Raw genomic sequence first — 18237 nt, 5'->3', positions numbered from 1 at the left:
GATCAAGGTCAACCACACGTTGATCGATCACCATCCATCAAGAAGTCAACAAAAACCAACAAAAGAAACATGAGCTCTGATACCAACTGTTAGAGCTTAGCTACTAATGTAAGAATATGATAAGGATAAAAGATAGAAAATAAGAAAGGAGAGAGAGAAAGAAGTGTGTTGATCCACCCGACTAGACCTAAGCGAAGGGATCAAGATGAACTCGAGCCTCGATCGACGTCCCATACCACCGCCATGGTGTTGAGGGGGCGTCGAGGCATACCTGGTGCTGGCGTGCTCGCTACAAGAGTTGACCCACCAGACTGTTAGAGTCTCAACATAGTAGATAATGTGTCAAATGAGGGTAGCTAGGCCTCATCTTTATAGCCAGACCTAAGGCCCCCATGCAAGTTCACACTTGGCCTATTGGGTTGTCTCAATCCCGAGGATTAAAAGTAATCCTCCCCTTCTTTACACTCTTGTTTAACCCTCACACTTTATCCATGTGTATAGAATACTACGGTAAATTCTCACCACGGGATATTATATGTTCATGCTCGTAACAATCCCACTTTCTATCGACATGTGCTTAACTTGTCCATTGACAACACCTTTGTTAGCATGTCTAATCCGTTGTCGTCTGTATGGACCTTTACCAGAGTAAAGTCCCTTTCTTCTACCCTCTCTCTCAGCCACTGATATCTCCGCTAGATGTGCTTAGTTCTCGAGTGGTAGGCGACATTCTTTGAAAGGTGGATGGCACTCCTGCCTTATTCCTACATCACTGATGAAGTCTCACATCTAGATGATTTCCTTGTCGACTTTCACCGTGGTCATGTATTCAGCTTCTATGGTCGATAAAGCTAGAGCCTTTTGCAACCTCGACTACCATGAAATGGCTCCCCTTACAAACATCATCACGTATCCGGATGTTGATCGGCTGGTATTTGCATCAGCCGACACGTCAGAATCCGTGAACCCTTTCAACATGGGATTACCTGAACCAAATTGGAGACACACACTAGAGGTGCCTTTCAGGAATCGAAGTATCCCTTTTATTGCAGCCCAATGCTCTTTTCTGGGATTACTCATTAATCAGTTGCCGACTCCGACTGCATATGTGATGTTCAACCGAGAACAAACCATTGCGTACATCAGGCTTCCAACAGTTGCGGCATAGGGAATCTTATTCATATCAGGTTTCTCCACTTTCATCTTCGGACGTTGATTTCTATTAAGTTTGCAGTTTGTCGGTATAGGTTCTCTTCCTAACACGAGGTGCTGAGAGTCACCACTAGATTCTCCCAGTTCTCCGGTAGGGTGCACAATAGTAGGATGCCCTGCATTGTATCTCCAAGGGGAAACTTACTTGTAGCAAGTTGATTCACATACCCCATGAATTTGCTCGACTATGCTTTCCCCATCCCTATATTTCAGCCTCGCGTCAATCCGACTCATTCCTATCCGTGTTGTAATCCGACACCTTCTTCTTCCCTTTTTCTTTGCGCGTAAACCGTCTCCTAGGCTTCCTGCGCAAGGAATGCACGGCCGAGTCTCCACTACTCACCGGCTCTTCATCGGACTAGTCGAACCAACTCAGTCGTACATCCGGTCTGCTTGACCGAAATGAAATCGGACTCTCTTCGCGGGTCCCGATTTCAGGCTCAACCGGAGGCACCTCGGCCTCACTGACCTCATCATCAAAACTCAGATTGGAGGTGAGATCCGGAGTCGGAGGCAAGTACCAGGACGCGGACTCGTCAAACACAACATCACGGCTCACGCGCGCTTGTTTGCTGCGAGGGTTATAACACTTATAACCCTTCTACTCATCCGAGTAGCCGACCAAGATACACTTCTCGACTTTCGCGTCCAACTTCCTCCGTTTCTCCTTTAATACATGGACATACGCAATGCTACCGAAAACTCTCAAGTGTCGTAGATTCGGCTTCCTTCCGAAGTACTGCTCATGCACCGACACTTTGTCTCTGATCCGATTCTGGATGTATACTACGGTTCGTACCGCCTCGGCCCAATAGAACTTGGGCAAGTTCTTCTCCTCTAGCATTGCCCATGCCGCTTCTACAATTGACCGGTTCTTCCTCTCGGCCAGACCGTTTTGCTCCGGCGTGTATCTACAACTGAATTCGCGTCGAATTCCCATCTGTCGCAGATAGCCATTGAATTGACCGGGAAAAGTATTCTTTTCCACCATCCGACCGCAAGCACTTGATCTTCCGTCCTGTTTCCGTTTCCACGAACCCGTTGAGGTCCCGGAAACAGTTGAAGACTTCACTCTTCTTCTCGATGAGATAGCTCCACGTGTGCTGCGTATAGTCGTCGATGAAGGAGACAAAATATTGACTCCCGCCAAGACTAACATTCTGTGTCGGCCCCCATACATCGGAATGTATCAAGTCGAGCTTGTTCTGGCTACGATTATGCTTGTTAGGGAAAGGAAGTCGGTGTTGCTTCTCGAGTTGGCAGGTTTCACAAATTCTAGCCTTCCGGCCACTAAATTTGGGCAATCCGAACACCACCTGTTTCGATCGCCGTTGATATTTGACATGGCCTATCCACTTGTGCCATAAGTCGATATCCAACTCGACTTTTTGTCCTTTCGCGAATATTGCGGTGCCACCGTCACTAGAGTCGAGGATAAACATCCTCCTGTCTCTGCGCCCTTGCGCAATAACTCGGCCTTCTTCTTCGATGAATCACCCAAGATGCGTGAACCGGACTTGCATCCCCTGGTCGACGATCTACCCGACCGACACCAAATTCTTCGTGATTGTGGGGACGTGCAACACGTTCATAAGTTTCCCTTTCTACCCGACATGGCTCAAGGGAACTTCACCAACATTCACCATCGGATGCGGAGTGTCGTCTCCGATTGCAACTACTCCCGGTTGCATCGGTTTTTCTAGGTACGGGAACCACTCCTGTGACACGTCATGTGATTTGAAGCACCGGAGACAACGTACCACACCTCGTCTGATTTCCGGGTGGACATCTTCATCGAGTTCGCTTCGTGTCTCGTCACGAAGGCAGACCCTTTTTCGGCTTTTTCGGACCCTGCGGCGTAGTGCGATCGCTGCCAATTTCCTTTGTCGGTTTATCCGGAGCCTAATCTGGATCCGGTCCTCTCTGAATCGACGCGCTTCTACCAGTACTCGCTCTCCTTGTGGCCTTTCTTGCCACAGTACCAACATTCTACAATGGATTTCCCTTCCCAGTTCTTGTCGCCTCGACTCCCCCTATTTCCGGAGGGTCTGGAATTGTTGCCGGCATCACTTTGGTGCCTTCGTCCTTGATCTCATCGGCCGCCTCCATTGCGCACCGACTCGCCTCGTTCGCCATGACCACAGGGCCTATCTCCCTCCGTGTACAACATCTTGCTATCGGCATGTGTGCTCGTCGACGCACCTGCGTGGTTCTCCTCTATAAAGAGCATCGACTGTAGGTCGAAAAACAATGGCGTATTCTCTCATGTACACACAGCAGTTCAGAATGCTCCGAACTTCGGTGCCAATCCCCCGAGATAGATCTGCACCATCTCGCCTTCCTCAACGTTCACATCGATGGAGGCTAAGGAGTCACATATATCTTTGATCTTCGAGGTGTAATCAGCCACTTACAAATCACGTCGTCATAGGTTGCTCAACTCCTTTTGGAGTTGAAGCTTCCTGGTTGTAGTGCTTGCGGTGAAAATCTTCTTCAGATTTCCCCAAGCATCTTTTGGCGTTTTTGCATCCCGAATGTAGCTTAGGAGATGTTCCCCACACAAGACGTGAAGCAGTACAGTACTCTGCTCGCTGACTGTTCCCACACCAGGAAATCTCTGTGTGTCGATTCGGGTGCTGTGTCATTTGCTCTATCGACATAGCTCTAGTAATCGTGCTCGAGCAGGTACTAGTGCATCTTGTAGGACCAAGACGTGTAGTTGTTTCTGTCGAGCTTCTCCATCGAAAGCGAGCTAGCCATGCCTCTATCCATCGGTTTTACCTGTTCTTCTTGGTTAGTTTCCCTTTCAAGCTATGTCAACTGCAAAGGTTCTCAACCCTCGCGCTCTGATACCATGTGAAGAAAAACATGCGGAAGCGATAGGAAATCGAACACAAAAAATACGCAGGTTTAATGGAGAGCTCGTATATGCATAGTAAGCGGGAGAGATAGAGACAGAGACAGAGAACACACAAGAAAACCTCGATTCAAAATAATACTCAATCTGTACATAGGATGTGCTCAGTGAGCACTTTTATACAAGTCCATACAGACTGACAGAATTACTGACACGTACTTCAATGCTCATAACTGAGCTCTACGCTAACTCCCAAAATATATTCCTATGCGGAATATCTTTCCAACGGCCTCGCGGTTTACGCACCACTATGGCTTCTCGTTACGCACTAGTTTGCATACTGGTTTACGCACCCGTTTTACGCACCGGTCCGGCCTAACCGATCGGCCCCAACCGATCCGGCCACTGTTGAGCTTGTATCTCAACAACTTGTAACAGCCGCTTGAACCATATTGCCTCGCATGTAGCGACGGTGGCTCCTCGGTACTCTGTGTCGGTGCTCGACAAGGCCACTGTTGACTGCTTTTTGCTTCTCGACGCTACCGCCATGCTCCCGAGAGAAAACATAAACCCTACTGTCGCTCGCCGATTCGTGGCGTCTCCAGCCCAATCGGCATCACTATGTCCGACTAGTTGTTCGGCTATACCGTGTCAATATAGCAGTCCTTGATCCTTCATGCCGCTCACATATCTCAATATTTGGTGCGCGCACTGAAGATGCACTATTGACAATTCTGACATGAACTGACTTATTAGCCCGAGTGGATAACTGAGGTTCGAGCGGGTGATAGTTAAGAGTATCAGGCTTCCGACTATCAATCGGAACTGTGTCGGATCATATGCCTTTCTACCCTATCCGGGTGAACAACGAAGAGTTCAACTTTGAAACCATTGCGTGATTTTGGAGTTCCAAGTTCGTGGGGCTTGTTTTGAGACCATAAAGCAACTTCTTTAGCCGACAGACTGCCGACTTGTTCAACTTTGACCGAAATCCAGGGGGTTGGACAATAAATACCTGTTCTTCAAGGTCGTATTAAATAAACACATTCTTGACATCCATCTGGTGGTGATGCCACCCCCTTTCCGCTGCTACCGCCAGCACCATGCAAACTGTCGTAATCTTCGCCACTAGCGCAAAGGTCTCATCGTAGTTGATGCCGTGTTACAACGCGTTGGTGTGTCCGTGCTTCTGTCCTTAACAGTAGCCCTTGGCCACCAGTGAGGCCTTGTACCAATTGACAGAGCAGTCAACATTGTGCTTTACCTTGTACACCCATTTGCATCTGATCGGCTTGCAATGTCAGGGAGGATCCACTAGGTCCCATGTTTCATTGACAACTCATGCCCACATTTCTTCCTCCATGGTTGTTTGCCAATTGGCATCATGTGCCGCCTCTGAGTAGCTCTCTCGGCTCGCCTATTTCCACCGCCTTTGTCATGTACTCATAATGATGTGCCATGTACTCATTGTACCAATACCCGAGGACAGGGTTCTTCTGGCTAGTTGATTGGTGCAACCTTTCGTTGGCCGTCTCTAAGGTTCTGTTGGCTGATTCTGACCTCAGCTCAGGAGGTTTGTCTTCGCTCATGCTTTCGTCGGTGTCACTCTGATCCGATGTGCCTTCAGGATTGTCGTGCTTTAGAATCTTCTTCCCTTTTTCTTTGTGTGTAAACTATCTCCTCGGTTTTTGACGCGATGTTGTGGAGGATTCTGGCCACAAGGAGAAAGCTCACCGACCGCGTGTGAACAAGAGAGTACACGGGTGCATGTGAATGAGGTCTTATGTATCACCAATTGTAAATATTGAAGTATTAATAAGTACAAGGTAGAGTATTTTAATAGGTACTTTTATCATCCCACAAAAAGAGGGGAATGAGAGCGTGTGATAGTAGAAAATTGTGAGGAAATCTCTAACAAAAGCAGGTGTAATAACAACCTGATGTAATGTCAACCCTCTCACCCCTTGGATCTATAAAAGGGAGGGAAAGTGTCTGTTGCAGGGATCATCATTTTAGGAGGGGAAGGTGTTGTTGGTTTAGGTTCTCAAATGCCTAAAGGTTTCTGTTCTTCTTGTTCGGTTAGGTGGAGTGGGGCCACTACTTGTGTAGGTAGCCCATGTGCTCTCGACCAAAGGCTCAATTGTGTTTGTGGGTGTGGGTGTGTGTGTGCAGAGCTCGAAGCTCTAATTATGGCACAAGGCTGACTTTGTATTCTTTCTCAACATTAATTGATTCCTTATCATTGTTGTATCTAATGCTCTTACTGTTGATCTACCCTCTTTGTGTTATTAGTCAATTCTCTGCATTCGTGTCCGGAAGGGCTCCGTCCTTCTCTGTTCGTTCTGCATTTACCCATTGTGTAGGAGAGCATGTGTCCTCGTCTTCTAGAATCCGGTGGCAGAGACGGATCAGATATAGGTTCTACAAGTTCGTGCGCTCCCTAAGTACTCTGGCAACCGAACCGGGTAAGAGACTCCAAGCTTGGTGTTCATGACAGGTAGCCACTCATTATCAGGCTCGTAGGTTTGAGACCCCAGTGGTCTTGCTCGGGCCGACGTGCAAGCCGTGGATATCAACGACACCTTTGGTGAACCTGACGTCAAAATGGCGGGGAAGGAGTTCCAAGATGAGAGGCGGTGAGTTGGCTGAGGCGATGGCAGTGGCCGTTGATCGCTTGCCGAATGCTTGAGAGAGCTCCGTTGGCCTCGATAGGGCCATAGAAACTATACTTGGCACGACGGGCCGATTTAATGGGAAGGATGTCACGATTTATTTGGAGGACTATAAGGTCAAGATGCTCATGAGGGACATCCCTGAAGAAAGACGGTTGAACAGGTTCGTCAAGGTTGTAACACCGAGTATCCATGCTGAGGTGCTCAAGATACAAGCAGCCCACCGCAACTAGATAGAGTTTGAGGAACAACTCCTCGAAAGATACAGGCTTGATGATTCACTCTAGATGTCGAAGAGGGAGTTCATGGAATGGGTCGAACTTCCCGAAAAGGGAAGAAACAAGACGATGATTTTCCAGGATTTTGAGATGCGGTTTGCTTAGCTCTCGGTGCTGGACAAGACCATGCTCAACACTCTAGGAGCTAGCAAAGATGGTTGCGTGACCTCTAGATTGCTTAGGCCGAGCTTGAGGAGCTTGAGGACTGTTACCCATAGGAGTGTACGGGGCGATATAAGGGTGGAACACTATAAAGTTCTTGTTGTGTATGTGTAATGTACATGAAGTGTGTGAGAATGAGTATGTTTATGAACACATGCACAGTTAGGTGCATGTGACAAGAATGTAACGATCATCTTTTCGTAACGGTCATATTATTAACCGTTACATTATGTACTATATAAACCCCCTATGGGGCATGTAATGATATACATTTTTCCCTCTCATTTTTGGTGTGTGCCTTTGTTTCTCTCTCTCTCTCTCTCTCATAACCCCCTTGGGAGGGGAGTGGAGCCATTCTTGGCTTCACCCCCCATCCATTAACATTGGCACACCCTACAACCGACCCTCCCTTGAGAGGAAGTCTCTCTCTCTCTCTTTCCCTATTCCATCCATTCCCTTTGTTTCTTCAACTCGTGCACCGAACATCTCCATCTCCATATCCATTGACTATGTTGTTGTGCCATTTCATAGTGAAAGACACCGGAATGAGTTTGCTCCCATTGATACCTAATCTCTACTTCGACTAGCACTTGATCTGCAATAGTGGGTTCTTTTACACTATATGCTTCCCAAGAAAGCTACAAAGAAAATGGCAGCATCATCATACAAACTAGGTTACAAGTCAATTATATACTAACTGATCTAGGGCAACTACACTTTATGCTATTTACATAAATAGTCTAATCTAGTTTGTCTAACGAGGTATTGTGAATATGTGTATTATATTACCGTATTCAACACTCCCCCATAATGGGCGTATTACAAAACAAATATGTACAAGAATAAACTAAAAAAATGTTGATATAACAAAGAGACGATGATATGCTATCAACCGAATTTTGCACTCTTGTGCTACTCCGAAATAGATAGAGCCGAAAGTTACCTCTGTGCTTGATTCGACCAGGACAAAGTCTTCATTATGCTCAAGTTGAGCCAAAAGTTACGCCCATTAGCTACCGAATTGACCGAAATGGTCGGCCAAAAGACACTTCGTCATCACGTCCACAACATTGTCGGTTGTAGAAACCTTCTCCAAGCCGAGCTTTCATTTGGTGACACAATCCTAAACAAAATGGTATCAAACTTTGATGTGCTTCAAGGCATTGTGGTGTACCGGTTCTTCACTAGTGCTACTTCTCCTTGACTGTCGTTGAAGATGACTAGAGCCGAATTTAGGCTAGCTTGCCGAAACATGTAGGCTAGACAACCGAGCCATAGTGCTTCTTTCTCCGCGTCGGATGTAGCTACATATCTGGCTTCGGTCGTCGAAGTAGCCATGCACTCCTGGAGTTTTGACCTCCATGAGATTGCTCATGGCCAAATTGGAAGAGGTATCTGGATGTCAACTTTCCGCTATCCAAACAGCCGCCAAGTCTGAGTCGGTGTACCCAACTACGTCCAAATTTTTGTTTGGTACAAAAAGGAGTCAAGATCTTCTGTGCCCACTAAATATCTGAAGATATGTTTCGTGGTAGCCTAGACTAAGTGTGCATGAATCTGCCAACGACTCTGTTACCGTACGAGATGTACGGGTGATTGATAAGTGTGATAAGTAAGGGTGAAAGATGTAATGCATTGATATGTATGTGTAATGTTATACGATTATGAGTGTGAATGTAAGTGTGAGTGTGGTGGATACAAAGAGGTGTGAGTGAGTGACTAGGTGTGAATGCCCAAGGGGCTTGCACCCTTGTGTATCTACCTTTTTGTAACTATTTAACCCCTTATGGGGTATGAATGAATAGAATGATCATTTCCCCCCTCAATCTCTCTCTTGTCATTTCTCTCTCTCTTCCCTCCCCCTTAACGTTGAAACCCCTTAGGAGGGGGGTGGAGCCATTCTAGGCACCACCCCCCACCCCACAATGTTTCTCAATGCTTGTCGTCTCTCTCACCACCAATCCTATAACACTCATCATCCTCATCCAACACACCATCTCCATCACCAATCATCATTACCATTAACCCTAACCCTAAAACCTAGGTGCATACGGTACCAACTTCATATGATCCCCCTCTGGACTGGAAATCTCTTTGAGATACCTGAAGGTTGACAATCAATGGAGTTGAAGCAGATGGGGACGATTGCATGTTGAATCACTCTAAGATTCATAGGATGTAGTCGGCCTGAGACAGAAAAAGTTGTCTTTGTGCATGATGTCGAGTAATCTTCATCCCGAGAATGTGTCAGACAGGACCTAGGTCCATCATGGAAAATTTCAACGAGAATTGCCGAACAAGTTTGACAAGCTCTTTAGCATGTCAGCCAGAGAGCAACATATCATCCACATAGAGGATGAGGAAGATGGATGATCCCTCTTGTGCGTCTTTCGAATAGTGGCAATGGCCCTCATCACTCTAAGAAAATCCGACCAATTGAATAAAATCATCGAATTTTCTATACCATTGCCTTGGTGCCTTCTGGAGGCCATAAAGAATATTCTTGAGTCGGCGGACTAGATGTTGTTGGCCTAGTGATGTGAAGCCTTTCGACTGCTCCATATAGATTTCTTCATCTAAGTCACCGTGAAGGAAGGTCGTCTTCGATAAGCTCCAAATTCTCAACGGCGATGACTCCGAGTAATAACCAAACTACGGGTGAAAACATTTCTTTAAAGTCGATCCTATATTCTTGCCAAAAAGCCCTTTGCTACTAACCGGCTCTTATATTTGGGACTTGCCGAGTCAAATGTCTCCTTGAGTTGAAAGACCCATTTGCATGGTAATGCATGTCGATTCGTCGACAATTCTACTGGATCCCAGATCCGATTTTCCTTAATGGAATTCATCTCCAATTCCATAGCTAATCACCAATTAATCGAGTCGGCACTTGCCAAAACTTCTTCATATGTCATTAGCTCACCTAAATTAATAAAGAAGAGCATGGGATAGTGTTGTCCGCCGGAATAGTAACCGACGGACAAAAGCGTAGGAATAAGAAATTATATAAGAGCATAACGCATGTAACGATTCACGCTGGAAGCGTGAACGGCTAATTAGACCCTGCAAATATAAAGGGTAGAAAACCTCTGATGGAGGTGCATGTAATTTTGGGAATGTAAAGAAACGCCTGATAATAGAATTCTATCTTCTCTGATCTTCTATGTATAGCTACGGCTAATTCAGTGTGTGTGTCTTGAATACTTAAGCGTTTGAGTGTGTAGTATAACCCCTGATAGGGATTTGGTTGTAGCCGTCTCCCCGTATACGCTGATAGGTTACAGGGGTTCTTCCCTTACGCATTACACTTAAACCCCTGTTCGTTGTTCCACACCCACTTTGAGGTCTAGGTCGAAGGACTGACCGCGGACCGTGTTCCTAAACGGCAACACTTTTGGCACGCTTGGTGATCTGTGTTTTCTCACAGACGAGCAGCAACGAATGGATGTTTAGCCGCAGACGACCCAAAGAACCAACACTACAAGACCAGCCAATAACAAGGTCTATCACACGCCAGGCAGAAGAACGTGCACAGCAAAAGTCGCGCCTTAGCGACCTCAGTACTACCTGCCGTGAGTGCAAAGGGGATTCTTCGCTCCCCACCAAATACCTCGATGAGACGCGGGGACCACGCTGACCACAGCCACCCTGTGGTCTTTCTCGACCCGTCGTAGCTCCCACTACGAAACCGGCGTCGCCACTCATATTCGCATGTTCCTGAACGTCTGGAATGCGAACCACATGGCGCAGAATCTCTCTGAGACGGTGGCACACCAGTCGAAAATGACGGAGTTTTGATTAACACTAGATGGGCGTGCGGCGTTTTGGCATTCACAGATGGATTTACCAGCCATAACAACCTTCGATCAGCTACAGTCCGCTTTCTTGCGATTCTTCCATCAAAGGGTTCCACAACGCAAGATTCTCAGGCAGTTTTATACAATTAAGCAACTACCGACTGAGACGATAGTGGACTTCAGCTTATGGTTCCAAAATTTACGACGGAAACTGGAACGAAGCCCCGCGGAGGAAGAGGCTCGGGAAACATTTCTGGCAGCTTTACGCCGGCCCATCCGGGCAACGCTCAACAACAATAGCGTGAAAGGGGAAACAACAGATATGGTAATTGAATGAGCATTACAGCTCGAGCTGGATGACGAGGAGGAAAGGTTTTCTATGTCCTCCTTACGGCAAGCGTTACCTCAGGATGAGGAACGCCAATTTCGTCAAGCAATCCAGTGCACGATTTGCTTGAACTCGGGGCATTCCACAGTGGAGTGCAATATGCGGATCCACTGCCCAATCTGCCACTTGAAGGCTCACACAGTCGACCAATGCGAGTACAATATGTTAAACAGAGCCACTCTCGCAGTCCGGAACATGGACACACAGCGTCAACCGCACCGGGCTGAACAAAGGAGGCAAGAAGAACAACTCCGGTATAAGGATCGCAACCCGCAGGAGGACCGGTACAACCGGAATCGCCAGAATCACAACGATTCCGAGGAGGACGACCCAGAGGACGAGGATTATCGTGCACATCCGAATTACGCCAAAGGGGGTCGGCGCTACGAGAATCAATGGCCGACAAACAAATGGGGTGGCTTCAATGGCTATCGGGGTAAGCCACGACAATATAGGGATCACCGGCGTTACGACGAAAGCTCGGGGGATGAGCGGCACCAGGAACAACGACGGGACCAACAGCAGCCCCCGCGTACATTCCGACAAACGAGGCTGGACCGCGAAGAGCAAGTAGCACTCGGAGAGCGGCACACACCATCTGGAGCCGAGAAGGGAGAATCAAGCATCCATTGTTTTATTTGTCAACAACCCGGACATTATGCGACGCAATGCCCAACATGCAAGGGAAAGGGGCCCGATGTCAATACGATTACGGCGGAGGTGCAACAAGTCACGACACGCCAGCAAACAAAAATGGCGGATTGGGTTGCGCAAGACGAGGTACGCCGACAAGCCCAAGCGTGGGTGGAAAAAGCAAACGCGACCAATACGGAACGTATGCGGTAGGAGTCCGCGAACACAATGGAGCGAACCGAGGACGAAAGACCGGGTCGAGACCCCATCTGGCAAGCGTTAACAGGCTGTGAAATAACGTTAACCGTGGAAAAACTGCTATAGCTAGTTCCACGCTTCCGCCAGACCATGGAAGAACGGGTGACGGGCATACCCGGGGCAAGTGTCGCCACAAACCTGACAGACGTCAGCGATGGACCGTTGGTGGTGGATCAGCACAACCCGGCTATTACAGTAATATTGCATGGACAGGAAGTTCCTGGATGTGTAATCAGCGGCAGCTCAGGTGTCAATGTAATTAGCGCAAAAACTTACGAGCAGTTAGGCATTTCCAAATGGGAGGCGTGTCCATTTTGGCTCCGCATGGTAGATACCCGCTCAGTGCGCCCGTTGGGGTTAATTCGCAAAATAGGCATCATCGTGGGCGGACACCGCTTCGACATCTCGGCGGTTGTCCTTGCTTTGGACACCCCAAGAACGTACCTAGTGCTTTTGGGCAGACCATGGCTTCGGACAGCAAATATCAAGCAAAGCTAGCAACACGAGTGTATCAGTTTCCGGCATGGACGCACCAAGGTTCGCGTACCTACGGAAGGCAGCACGCCACAACCTAAGGGTATAACACCATTATACGCAGAGGACATAAATATGCTAGCTGGGGTGGAGGATGCAGAATTGGAGGCGTACCTCGACGAACACCCTCAGATTATACCGTTGTTCGACATAGATGTCATCACAACCACGACAGAATATGCCACGGCCACTGGTCCCCACAACGAGCCTTACGAACCAAACCCAAAGTCCATATTAGAACTCAGCAGAGCACGAGCAGCATTCAAAAGGGAAATGGAGATTTCACGACGAGTCACCGCTTCTGCTCTCGAAGAAGTAAATGTGGGTACAGAATCGAAGCCCCGGTTCCTCTCCATCGCAAAGGAATTAAGGCCGGACCAAAGAATCATGATGATTGCACTACTCACGGAATATAAAGATGTGTTCGCGTGGGCTCATGAGGACATGAAGGGGTTAGATCCCAAGTTCTATCAGCATAAGATCAATTTAGCAACTGACGCGAAACCCGTTCAGCAGCGCCGCTACTGCATGAACCCCAATTACGCAACCCGCGTGAAAGAAGAAATTGACAACCTCCTGAAGGCGGGGTTCATACGATCAGTTCAACAAGCGACATGGTTTAGCCCGATAGTGGTCGTCCCAAAGAAAAATGGCAAAATACGGGTATGCGTAGATTACCGAAAATTAAACGTCGTAACCATTACGGACGCATTTCCCTTACCCTTCACCGATAGCGTGTTGGACACCGTCACAGGCCATGAGATGTACAGTTTCTTAGATGGCTTCAGTGGCTATAACTAGGTACGCATGCATCCCGAGGACCAGGAGAAGACGGCATTTGTCATGGACTGGGGAGTATATGTAGCAGTCGTCATGATGTTCGGGCTAAAGACAGCGTCGGCAACATTTCAACGAACGATTACGGAGATCTTTGGGGAATACATTCCGGCGTTCATGCAAGTTTTTCTAGACGACTTTGCGGTATATGGGAAAACAATAGACCATTTTACGCACTTACGACTGTGCCTGGAACGTTGCCGCACCGCACGCTTAAGCCTGAATCCCGCGAAATGTGCCTTCGGCGTGACCAGCGGGACTCTCCTAGGCCATATAGTCAGCAAGGAGGGAATAGCGGTCGACCCAAACAAGATCTCTGTGATTACGCAAGCTAAAACTCCGACAAACGCCAAATCGCTTAGCCGGTTTTTAGGGAAAATACGGTGGCATAGTCGGATGATACGGTATTTGGCGGACTTCGCCACGCCGCTACACGCTGTCGTACATCGGACTCCCTTCTAATGGACTGTAACGGAGGATAAGGCCTATGAGGCACTTAAGATAATGCTCACACAGGCTCCCGTCGTACAACCACAAGTTTGGGCGAAGCCATTCCACGTGTTCGTCGACGCCTCAGACGTAGCAATAGGAAGCGCACTAATGCAGCTCACCGAACCAAACTGGTACAGGCCAATATACTACGCAAGTCGTAAATTGTCAGCAGCAGAGCGTAACTATTCCACAACAGAGTGGGAGGCGCTAGGGATGATCTATAGCATCAATAAATTCCGACACTATTTATTAGGAAGGAAATTCACGTTCCACGTGGATCATTCGGCATTATTGTATTTGGTGGAGAAACAAGCCCTGCCAGGGAAATTGGCGCAGTGAATGCTGCTGCTGTAGGAATTCGATTTCGTAATTCAGCACCGACCAAGGACGCAACACGCAGTGGCGGATTTTTTGAGCAGACTCAAGAATGGAGAAACAGTACAGTATAGAAACAGTAGTGACACTTGTAGAAAAAACGGAATCCACCTTTCTGGACCGGTGGCTTATGGAAATGACATACTTTTTAAATACAGGACTACCTCCACCACAATTACGCACGGACGAGAAGAAACGACTAGCCATCCGAAGCCGTCACTTCTGCCTCGTCGAAGGAATTTTATATCACAAAGGAAGTGATGGCATTTGGCGATGTGGGGTCCGCCAGGATGAGAAGGAAGCAGTTTTACGGGAGGCACACTATGGCACGGTAGGTGGCCATTACGCGAGCGACGTGATAGCCCGGAAAGTATGGCAGGCGGGCTTATGGTGGCCAATAATGCAGAAGGATGCATCCGAGTATTGTAGGAAGTGTGATTTGTGTCAACAGATGGGTCAGCCCGTGGAGGACGCAAGGATGCCACACCAGCCCGTATTACCGCTAGACCCCTTCCAAAAGTGGGGATTGGATTTTGTTGGGCCCTTCACACCAGCGGCGGCCCGTACGGGCAATAAATCCATATTCGTAGCCATGGATTACTGCACCAAATGGGTAGAAGCAAAGGCACTACGTGAAAATACGGCGGCCGTCACAGCCAAATTCCTTTACGAGCACATTTGGTGCTGGTTCGGCTGTCCGATTGAGGTCATCAGTGACTAGGGGAGTCACTTTCTCAATACGGTGGTTCAGGAACTAACACATTGTTACGCTGTAGTCCACAAGAAGAGCACGCCATATTATCCGCAAGCGAATGGATTAGCAAAATCCACCAACAAGACATTACAGACCATTTTGAAGAAAACCGTCAATGAAAATAGAACGGACTGGGATACCAAACTACAGAGTGCGTTATGGGCGTACAGAACTAGTTACAAAACAAGCATACAGTCAACACCGTTCCGACTAGCATTTGGACTGGAGGCTGTGATGCCGGTCGAATTTCAGGTACCTAGTTTGCGCATTCAGGTACGAAACCGATTATCAGAAGCCAAGTCGGAGGAGGTACGGCTCTACCAGCTCCTCGAACTAGGGGAAAAACGCGTCCACACCATGGCTGTGTTGGAACAGGAACAACGACGGCGTAAAGCATTTGTGGATCGACATTGGAACGCAAGGGAAAAGGAGTTCGTTATGGGCCGAGCGGTGCTAGTTTTTCAAACGCGCATGGGCCATATGTCGGGGAAGTTACGTTTCCACTGGACTGGGCCCATACTAGATAATTGGAGCGGAACAAGGCACGTTCCAACTAGGAACGCTAGCTGGAGAAGTAGTACGGCAAAAGGTGAATGGGTTTCAGCTCAAACCTTACCTGGGCCCTACGCCACCTAACCCATTCACCGCTGAACGGGACAGAGCCGGAGAACCCGCAGCATAAAATAGACAGCCCATTTGTACTATAATGTAAAAATAGGTTGTAAATAACCGTTACGAAAAAATAAAATAAAAAAAATAAATAAGGAAAAAGGAGAAGATAGCGACTATTAAAACGACTAAAGGCATGCACAAACTCCTAGTTCAAGAACACACGGCACCACGATGGCTCACCGCCCAATGAACCCTAAGCCACAAAAAGAAGGAAACAGAAGATTTTCTGCACAAAGCAGAAACCCATCTTCTAGCTATCAGCGCTCCCATCGCTCCTCCCCCTCACCTTCTTCCCCATCCTATCTCAGAGCTCCAACTCACCACAACCACCCGTCTCCTACCCACGAACCTACTCTGGCGATGCCGATCTTCATCTCTACTGCCCTACGCCGATGGCTCGTGGAGAAACACCTGGATGGTTACATCCGGGTCGCAGAAGCACCTCCACACCCCGACGCTATGGACATTGCCAGGAAGCTTAACATCGACACGGTCACCAACTCTTCCAACCGGAAGAAGTTGGACATATCCTCACTAGGCGAACGACATTTCGAAATACCTCCTACAGAGGCGCTGCAACGGTATTTTGGGCCATATTCCTCCTCCGCCAAGGCCTATAGAACAAAACAGATTTCGGATCCCTTCTTCCGTGAAGTTGCCAAGTTCCTGCTAGAAGTCGGCTGCATACATGTCAACGCATATGGGATGTCTAAGCAGAAGGCGGGCATCATTATCGATACCTTTGAAGGGCGTGTCGTTGACTGGGGGGTCATCACAGGGCCAGTGTTAAGGGAAGGCTTGCATGCATACCAAGCAGGCAAAAAGCTCAGGCCGATCATCCAACAATACCTGAAGGTACTATTTCCACCCCGAGGCCTGCCAACACCACAGCCCAGCCAAACCACGGCCCCACCCCGATCCGCGAAACGCAGGTTAGCGGAGTTATCGGCCCCAAAGTGGGAAGAGGAACCCCAACCGGCCCAGCCAGACCCAAGGACAACACCTCCTACCGACCAACCGGACACACGGACAACGCAGGAGGAACAGCCGAGACGCTCCATGGAAGCAGCCCCCAGAACCAGACACCGAAACACGGCGGGAAAGCCCCAGACCAAAACGGCGCAAATTGGACAGGAAAGATGGGCGGGGGTTGGTAAAAAACGCCCCCACGGCGACGGAGACACCGATCGAAGGCGAAGGCTCCGAAGCAACGGAACCGAATACCACCTTTGAAATCATCTGAGAGCCACGACCAATTATTACGACCCAGTCCCAACGAGGGAAAGCCGTATTTACGGCGGAAAGCGAGGTCTTGGCATATCCGGATATCCCGGATACGGCCCACAAGTTCAGCGCCCTCTTTCAATTCGGTACTTCTTTTGAGCTCATGGAGTTCCTGGCAACACAACAGGTCAAAGCCACCCAACGAATGGCCGAGGAGCATGCGGAACACCAGATGATCGAGCGTGCCCTAACACAAACAACGGAGAGCGACAATGAGGACCAGCTAGCCAGGGTCGGCAGACAGAGGAACGCCGGGGTACGCCGAGTGGGGATGGAGATACCGCCCTTAAACACGGCCCTAGTCGAAGTTCATCGGGAACTGGCAAAGGTCAGCACGGGTGCCAAGGAGATGGCCATAAAAAATAAGAATGTCTGGAAGAAGGTTAAACTGACCGAGGCCGAACTACAAAAAGCCAACGCACGCATTGCGGAGTTGGAAGCTCACGCGACTACGACGCAACACGCAACCCCACCACCGAACCACGACATCGACGCTCTAAAAGAAGAAATCGAGGCTCAAACCACCATCGTCTCAAAAGCAAAAAGGGCCGTGCAGCTAGCGGAATCAGAAATTGATCGCCTTCGAGCAGAACTACGCCAATCCTCAGACAGAGAAAAGGAGATACGGGCTAACGGACGGAAGGCAATAAAAACTCTTGAAGAGAAACTAGTTACGGAGGTAGCTCAGCACATCCGGACAAAGGACGACAACGCACAATTACGAGAGGACGCGAAGAAATCGGAGGCGGCAATAGCGGGACTTCGGGCCTTATTAGAAACAAAGAAGGTATGGTTCGATGAGCAGTTGGTGGTCGAACAAGACAGAAGGCATCAGCTCGAAATCCGCCTAAACAATGAGATGGGGAAATTAGAAGAACAACATGCAAAAGAATCCCAGCTGTGGGCGGGCCTGAAGGCCACGTATGAGGAGGCGGCAGCGGTTAAACAGTAGGAAATCGCAAATCTCCAGAAGTCGATGGAAGACGCACGCAACCGCTACCACGCCATCACAGATAACATGCGGATCCTTCT

This window comes from Azolla caroliniana, unplaced genomic scaffold, assembly GCF_043228905.1.
Source record: "Azolla caroliniana isolate FFs.n. ecotype wild unplaced genomic scaffold, voAzoCaro1.0.p SCAF_9, whole genome shotgun sequence".
Taxonomy (NCBI): domain Eukaryota; kingdom Viridiplantae; phylum Streptophyta; class Polypodiopsida; order Salviniales; family Salviniaceae; genus Azolla; species Azolla caroliniana.
The sequence above is the reverse complement of the archived record's forward strand: the minus strand, read 5'-3'. Positions refer to the sequence as shown.